Below are 9,119 nucleotides of genomic sequence, written 5' to 3'. Positions count from 1 at the left end.
ACTTCTTTTCCCATTTTTTAGGTCATCAGATAGTTTTCTCTTCAGAGTTGCGCTTGTGACTTTATAGTTTTAGCTATTTTGAGTAATTTTTGCTACATTTCAACATTGAATCTTCTTATTTCATTTAATAATTAATTAATATGAGTTTTTCTTCATCTATTTCTTTTTTTTCTTCTTTAATTATGAGTAGCTAAACCCATAAGCTAGGGTTGTGGCTCAACCCTAGTGTGGGTAATTGATGGGTCTTGTGTTTTAGGGCTAGATTGACTAGAGGTGTTTGATATTTGGGTTAATTTCATGTTTAATTGTTGAATTAGTGGTTGCAAACACTAGTTTGTGTTTAGTTGACTTGAGCTCTTCTTGAGAAAGAGAGCTTGAGTCTCTGAAATTGGTCCAACAAGGAATTGGGGCGTACTCAAGAGATTGATAGCCCTAATTAAAGGGTTAAACCTCGAGAGAGTAATACCCTACTTGAACCTTGATTGCTTGTGCAAATTTGCATACCCAAATGGTCTTGAGAAAGTCAATTCGGGTAAAATCACTTGAACCACCGAGAGGTGTAGAGTGGGTAAAATCGTGCAACGGTTATATCATACTCCCCAAATATATCAATCATGCCTTAAACTCAAGTATCCGTCAATTGACCACCTAGGCGAAAGTCACTACCCTAGTGCCTTTTAAACCATTTGAACAATTCGCAACATTTTACTCTTAGCTTATTTTAGTTTAATTTACCATTGCAGTTTGATAAAAGTAGATGTAAAACATAAACCCAAAAATGTTTAGAAGTGTAATTTGGAACACATACCCAACTCTAAATTAGATAGATACCCTACTCCAACATCTAGCTCTCTGTGGAAATCAATCTCGACCCTAAATTAGGTAAAAGCTGCTTCGACCCTCTCTCGCTACTCAATAGTAGTGCAGGGTAGGCGTCGATCACTTTTTGGCACCGTTGCTGGGGAGCTAATATTTTTGGATATCTATTTAAATAGTTTTGTGTATTGTTCTTCTTTCCTTCTTTGTTACTAATTTGTTTGTGGCACAACTCAGGTACCAAATGGCAGCAAACAACGCTAATGACCCTCTTGGAACTGTGATTACGGGGGAGGAGGTAGATGATGTCAGAGATGATGAGGTGCCTCTTGTACTTCAAGTACAACGTAGAGGCCGCCAGGCTAATGCTAATGCTAATGACAATATCCCCGACCCTCCTCCGCTACCTCCAAGAGTGGCTCCTAGAGTACTTCCGAGCCAAGGCTATGCAAGTGATATTGTCCCACCCCGAATCCGGGTGGGAAATTTTCAAATAACCAATGTGATGTTGAACTTACTAGAACAACATGAGTATTTCACGGGCCCTGCAAATCAAAATGCTTACAAACATCTCAAGGGGTTCGTGAATACATGTTGGGGGAGCAAGAAAACTAATGTGTCCGAGGATGCTCTTAGGTTGAGACTCTTCCCATTCTCACTTAAAGGGAAGGCATTGGATTGGCTCGAGCGACTTCCCAACCATTCCATCACTACTTGGGATGAGTTGGCGAACAAGTTCATTGCAAAATTTTTCTCACCGGGGCATATGGCTGCATTGAGAGATGAGATCTTGGCGTTCAAGCAAGAGCCCACGGAACCTTTGCATGAGATTTGGGAGCGTTATAGAACAATGCTGAAGGAATGCCCCAACAATGATATGACTGAGGCGATGATCCAACAAACCTTCTATCGGGGCATTAATACAACAAACTAATGCATAGTGAACCAACTTGCTGGGGGCAACTTCATGAAGCTGTCATATGATGAGGCTTGTGACATTCTTGACGAGATGGCTGACACTTCTTTCGCTTGGCAAAGTAGAGCCAATGTGCCCCAGGGTGACCCCACAGTTATCCATTTGCACAAGGAAATACATGATCATGGGCAGACTATAGCTGAGCTGACAACTACAATGAACCAACTAGCAAAGGCACAGTTGCAACAAGTTCAAAATTCGGGCCAAGTGAATGCCATGGAGGTGTTAACATGCTTGTCAACAAAAGAAGACAAAGAGGGCAACAAAACCAAGGGAATTCAGAGCAATTTGATAATTCTTATGGTGGATTTCAAAATGATGGTTATGATGAACAAAGTGAAGAGGTGCAATACGTGTATAATTATCAAGGCCAAAGAGGCAATTCTTTCAACCAACAACAATGGATACCCCAAGGCAATTAGGGCAATCAACAACAATGCAATGGTAATTGGGGGAACAATAACCAAAACAACAACTGGGGAAATCAGAACAACAATCAAAGCAACCAAGGAAATTGGAATGGTAATAACAACAATTAGGGTAGTAATAACAATCAAGGTATATGGAATAATGGAAACCAAGAAAACCGGGTGTAAGGCTTTCAAAGGCCCCCAATGCACCAACAACCGAACAATCCACCCCCATTTCCATATCAAAGTCCTAGTTCTTCTAGAAATGATATGGGTAGAATTGAAATGATGTTCGAGTAGATGATAAAGAAGAATGCGGACTCGGATGCTCAGTTGGCTTCCCACAATACCTCTATCAGAAACTTGGGGGTGCAGTTAGGCCAAACCTCACAGTCTTTAAATACTCGCCCTAAGGGTGCACTACCAAGTGATACGGTAGTGAACCCGAAGGGTGGGAACTATCATGTTATGGTAGTAATAACAAAAAGTGGGAGAGGCGGTGATGTGCATGCCTCCAAACAAAAGCAAGTTGTGGATAATGATGTTGAGTTGCAAGAAGATGAAGTTCCTTTGGTGGTTGAAAATGTGATTGATGAAAATGTAAATGAAGAAGTGAGGATTGATATTCAAGATGTCGAGGTGGAAACTCAAAACGATGTGAACCCATCTAGGGAACACATAATAGACATGCCAGAGCCGGTTGTGCCTAAAGCCAAGGCTCCTTTGCCAAGGTCACCTCCGCCTTTTCCTCAAAGGCTCGCGAAGCAGAAAAATGAAAATCAGTTTAAAAAGTTTATTGACAGGATTAATGGCTTATCCATCAATGTGCCTTTGGTGGAGGCTCTTGAACAAATGCCGGGCTATGCTAAATTCATGAAGGACTTGGTAATAAAGAAGCGGTCTATGGATTGTGAAACTATAAAGATGACTCACCAAGTTAGTGCAATAGTGCATTCAATGGCCCCGAAGCTTAAAGATCCCGGTGCTTTCACCATTCTTTGCACCATTGGGAGTGCGGAGTTTGCTAAAGCTATATGTGATTTGGGGGCTAGTATCAATTTGATGCCCTATTCCATTATCAAGACTTTGGGTATTGGGCAGCCGATGCCGACTTCCATGAGATTACAAATGACAGATAGAACGATAAAAAAACCATTGGGTATTATTGATGATGTGCCTGTCCGGGTGGACAAATTCATCTTGCCAGCTGACTTTGTGATATTGGATTGTGAGGTAGATTTGAAGTTCCTATCATTTTCAGGAGACGTTTCCTTGCTACGGGGAAGGCCTTAGTTGATGTGGAAGCAGGGGAACTCACCTTCCGAGTGGGTGATGAGAAAATGGTCTTTTATGTGTGCAAATCAATGAAGCATCCCACCACCACTGAGGTGTGCTCTTTTGTGGACCTCGTCACAACAATGATAATTGATGACACCACTGCAATGATCAATGTGGAGGACCTATTGGAGGTCATATTATTGATCCTTGATGTCAATGAGGATGCAAGCCGAGTGGAGTGTGTGAATGCTTTACATGGAATGAGCTCTTATTGTTTTGAGCCTAGGAAATTCTCTTTGGACCTCGAGAATAGAAAGATTCCACCAACTAAACCTTCAATTGAGGAGCCTCCGGTGTTGGAGTTGAAACCACTGCCTCCACACCTCAGGTATGAGTTCTTAGGCTCAAATTCTACTTTGCCAATTATTATTTCTTCTTGCCTTACTAACATGCAGGTTGATGCCACATTGACTGTACTTCAAAAGCGGAAAAAGGCAATTGGATGGATTTTAGATGATATTTGGGGATAAGTCCCGCATTCTGTATGCACAAGATTATTCTGGAAGATGATGCAAAGCCTTCCTTGGAGCATCAAAGGAGGTTGAATGAGGCAATGCAAGAAGTTGTGAAAAAGGAGATGATCAAGTGGTTGGATGCCAGGGTTGTGTACCCCATCTCTAATAGCTCTTGGACTTCACCGGTGCAATGTGTACCGAAGAAGGGTGGCATGACTATGGTTGCAAATTCACAAAATGAGTTGATTCCTACAAGAACCGTCACCGGTTGGAGGGTATGCATGGACTACCGCAAGTTGAATAGCAAGGATCACTTTCCTTTGCCTTTTCTTGATCAGATGTTAGATCGACTTGCTGGGCGTGCCTTCTACTGTTTCTTGGATGAGTATTCTGGGTACAACCAAATCTTGATTGCTCCGGAAGATCAGGAGAAGACCACATTCACTTGTCCATATGGCACCTTTGCTTTTTATAGGATGCCTTTTGGGTTGTGTAATGCACTGGCTACATTTCAGCGGTGTATGATGGCCATTTTCACCAATATGGTGGAAGACATTTTGGAGGTATTCATGGACGACTTTAGTGTTGTGGGGGATTCATTTAATGAGTGCTTGAAAAATCTTGATAGGGTCTTGGCACGTTGTGAAGAAACAAATCTTGTTCTCAATTGGGAGAAATGCCACTTTATGGTGGAAGACGGCATAGTTCTTGGGCACAAAATTTCAAAGCATGGTATTGAGGTAGACAAAGTAAAAATTGATGTGATTTCAAGGCTCCCTCCACCTACATCTGTCAAGGGAGTCTGAAGTTTTCTTGGGCATGTGAGGTTCTACCGGAGATTTATCAAAGACTTTTCGAAGGTAGTGAATCCCTTGTGCAAGTTGTTGGAAAAATATGCTAAATTTGTGTTTGATAAAAATGTATGCAAGCCATTGAACTTCTCAAGCATAAGTTGACCACCACTCCTATCATTACCGCACCTAATTAGAGCTTGCCCTTTGAGCTCATGTGTGATGCGAGCGATGTTGCGGTTGGGGCGGTTTTGGGTCAAAGAGTGAACAAAATGTTTCATCCGATGTACTATGCGAGCAAGACAATGAATGATGCTCAAGTGAACTACACGGTGACCGAAAAAGAACTTTTGGCTATTGTGTTTGCAATGGAAAAATTTCGGCCATATCTTATGGGTACTAAGGTTATTATTCATACCGACCATGCCACACTCCGGTACTTGATGACGAAGAAGGATTCCAAAGCTAGGCTAATGCGATGGGTCTTGTTACTTCAAGAATTTGATTTGGAGATTGTGGACCGAAAGGGTAGTGAGAACCAAGTGGCGGACCACTTGTCCCACTTGGAGGAGGAGGGGAGGCCTCATAATGGCCTAGAGATTAATGATTCATTTCCCAACGAACAATTCCTTTCATTGTCGATGAATGATATGCCATGGTTTGCCGATGTTTCTTATTTCCTTGTGACTGGTATAATCCCGTGTAAGCTCTCTTCTAACCAAAGGAAGAAGCTCAAGTGGGATAGTTTGGGTTTCTATTGGGATGAGCCATACTTGTTCAAGATTTAAATGGATGGTGTGATCCGAAGGTATGTCCCAAAGGAAGAGCAATTGAGTATTTTGGAGGCTTGTCATTCTTCCCCCTATGGTGGACATCATGGCAGGGCGAGGACGTCTTTTAAAGTTCTTAGTTGTGGGTTTTATTGGCCAACTTTGTTCAAAGATACGGGTGATTTTGTGAAGATATGCGACGAATGCCAAAGAGCGGGTGGAATTTCGAAGAAAGATGAGATGCTTATCAATACCATCCTTGGGGTTGATATTTTTGATGTATGAGGCATTGATTTTATGGGCCCGTTTGTTAGCTCGTGTGGGAACACATACATTCTTGTGGATGTGGACTATGTTTCAAAGTGGGTTGAAGCTGTGGCTTTGCCCAACAATGAGGCCCGGAGTGTTGTTGCATTTCTCAGGAAGAGCATTTTTACAAGGTTTGGTACTCCTCGTGCAATCATAAGTGATGAGGGGTCTCATTATTGCAATAGAGCTTTTGACACTTTGCTTTCAAAGTATGGTGTCAATCACAAAGTGCCTACTCCCTATCATCCTCAAGCAAATGGTCAAGTTGAAGTCTCCAACAGGGAAATCAAAAGCATATTGTCAAAGATGGTAAATGCAAATAAGAACGATTGGTCAAAGAAGTTGGATGACGCTCTATGGGTTTATAGTAATGCTTACAAAACTCCGATTGGTATGTCTCTGTATTGGTTGGTATTTGGGAAAGCTTGCCATCTACCGGTTGGGTTAGAGCACAAGGCCATGTGGGCTTTGAGGAAGCTAAATCTTGAATGAGATGTTGCAGCCAATCTTCATGTGGAGCAGCTTAATGAACTTGATGAATTCTGATTCCATGCCTACTCCAGTTCGTCCTTGTACAAGGACAAGATGAAGTACCTTCATGATAACTATGCTCGTAGCAAGGAGTTCAAAGTTGGTGATTTGGTTCTCTTGTTCAACTCTCGATTACGTCTGTTTATGGGAAAGCTTAAATCAAAATGGAGTGGACCTTTTGAAGTGGTGTGTGTGACCCCGTTTGGTGCTCTTGATTTAAAGAACAAAAATGGGAAATTGTTTAGAGTGAATGGGCATAGGGTCAAGCACTACTTGGAAAAAATTGATGATAGCCACGTGGTGGCACTTCGTCATCTCAAATGACTTGATGGTAACCTGCGTCGTGCCGCGACGTTAAATCAGGCGCTTCTTGGGAGGCAACCCATGTGTTTTTCTTTTTGTTTTTCTTTGATTTTCATGGTATTATAGGATTTATGTTTGGACTAACTAGTTGTGAGATGCTACAGGATTGTGTCGATGCAGTACAGGACATAGTGAAAAAAATGTCAGGTCTCTGAAGTTTTCAATGCAAACACACTACATTTAGTACGGACCGCACTGATGTAGGATGAAATGTCCAGCTTTCTGAAGTTTGCCACCGCTGCCGCATTACATTTTATGCGATCCACGGTGGACCACTGCGACCACATGACATTTTGTGCGGACCGCAGTGAGTTGCCTTCTCAAACTTGAAGCATGCTGTGTAGTGCGGACCACAGTCCATTTTGTGCGGTCCACACTGGGTTGGTAAGTTGGCCCCCACGTCCTTTTCTATAAATAGGGCCTGAGGCCCTCTTTTTACACTTTTCGATCTTTGAATTCTCAGAACTCTTAAAGCAATATTCGTCACCCCTGTTGCTCATAATTATTTGCTTGGATCCATTAATCTTCATTTCATCTCACAACTGGTAACTTAACTTCTTTTTAATTGATTTAATTTTGTTATTCTCCTTTACTTTTTATTTTTCTTGTCTCTTATTCTAGTATTCCCGTATTTTCTTTAATTGGTTAGGTTAGAGTAATTAATTCTTTGATTAAAGTAGAATTAGGTGGTTAAAAACAATGGGCAATCACTTAGGAACCTTACTAAGGTGAAATATTGGACTTAAAAGAAAATGATTTTGAACCCTAAGTTAGTGCCGCAATTGGGCACTCAGTGCAGACCGCAGTGGTTTTTGTGCAGTCCGCAATAACATTTTGTGTGGACCGCATTGCTGAAAGTCTTGAAGCCTGATCTTCGAGGACCGCAACCGCATTGCATTTTGTGCGGTCCGCGGTGCCTCAATGCGGACCGCATTGACATTTTGTGCGGACCGCATTGGCCTCTATGCGGCTGCACTTTATTTTGTGCGATCCGCACTGTGTGATTTCTGCAACTGTGCAACCTTTTGTCTTCTGCAACTATGAACTTAATTGAATCTACTAATACTAACAAAGCATACCTGAACTTGTTTGCAGACAATGGTGAAACAAAGGGGCAAGGGCTCTAAACAACTAGGCAGAGGAGAATCCTCCTGGGGAGGGAAACAAAAAATGGTAAGATTGACTGTTCAAGCCCGACAAAACATTAAAAACATGAGGAAGATGATTAATGCTACTGATAGGTCCATTGACATGTCTAGGAGTGAGTACGAGCCCTCCCAGGAGATATCTTCAGACTCAATCCCAGAGTATATCCCTGACTGGCCAGAGAGAAACAGACTAAGAGATGCTTCTCCCACTTCCACCGCTGCCCAAAGTCATTAAATGTATCTTCTGGGTCATCTGAGGGATCAACTGAAGGCGGTGGGGATGAATACTCCACCTCTCCTGCAGCTTCATTATCCAAAGAGGGTGCAGTAGGAGAAGAGGTAGTAGGAGAAGGGGGTGAGCCCCAGGTTGGCAGGGTAGAATGAACTAGAAACCCGGAGGTCTGGCAAGACCGGTTTGTGACCGAGGTAGCTTATCACAAATTTAGAGAATGGTGACTGGCGAGGAAGTTGATCCCAGAGAGGAGCTTTGTTGATAGAGATTTATTACCTCACAATCCCAATGTGAGGAGGCAGTTTAGGGAGAGAGTAGGTTGGGAGTATTTCTTGAACAACTGTGAGGATGCAAATGAGCACCTTGTCAAGGAATCTATACCAATGTTGCCCACATCAAAAAGGGCACAAAAGTGACCAAGGTGCGAAATCTGAAGGTGCTTTTTGACGGGAAAATGATAAATGATTACCTCGACTTTGATGAGGATGATAAGGAAATGTATATGGAAAAGATGGAATTAGGCGAGGAAGTCCGTCCCTGGTTGGCACAGTATCTGGAAATCCCAAGTACCACCCCCGATTGGCTAAATGCGGGAGTGAAAATTTTGAGAAGAAGTCTGAATTTCGAAGCCAAGGGGTGGGAAACATTTGTGTACTGTAGATTGGACCCTACTACTCATTACAACTCCCTCCCTCTTCATCGGGTAGTTTTGGTGGCATCGATCATGGCGGGGTACTCAATTAATGTCGGGAAGATAATGTCTCGGGTAATTATGCAGGTAGTCACTGAGGGTGACAGAAACTACCCTTTCCCCAACTTCTTGACTATGTACTTCAGGTACCTCAAAGTTGAAAAGAGGCCATTTGATATCAAGGTCAAAGCGAAGGCCCCATTCTCTTGGTACAACATGTAGATGGATGACAACCCAAAGAGCAAGAACTTTAAGGGAACGACTACTGCTCCAACTGGCCAGTCTGAAG

The sequence above is a fragment of the Nicotiana tabacum genome, chromosome 18, assembly GCF_000715075.1.
Source record: "Nicotiana tabacum cultivar K326 chromosome 18, ASM71507v2, whole genome shotgun sequence".
In the NCBI taxonomy this organism is placed as follows: Eukaryota; Viridiplantae; Streptophyta; class Magnoliopsida; order Solanales; family Solanaceae; genus Nicotiana; species Nicotiana tabacum.
Note: the sequence above shows the minus strand (reverse complement) of the source record.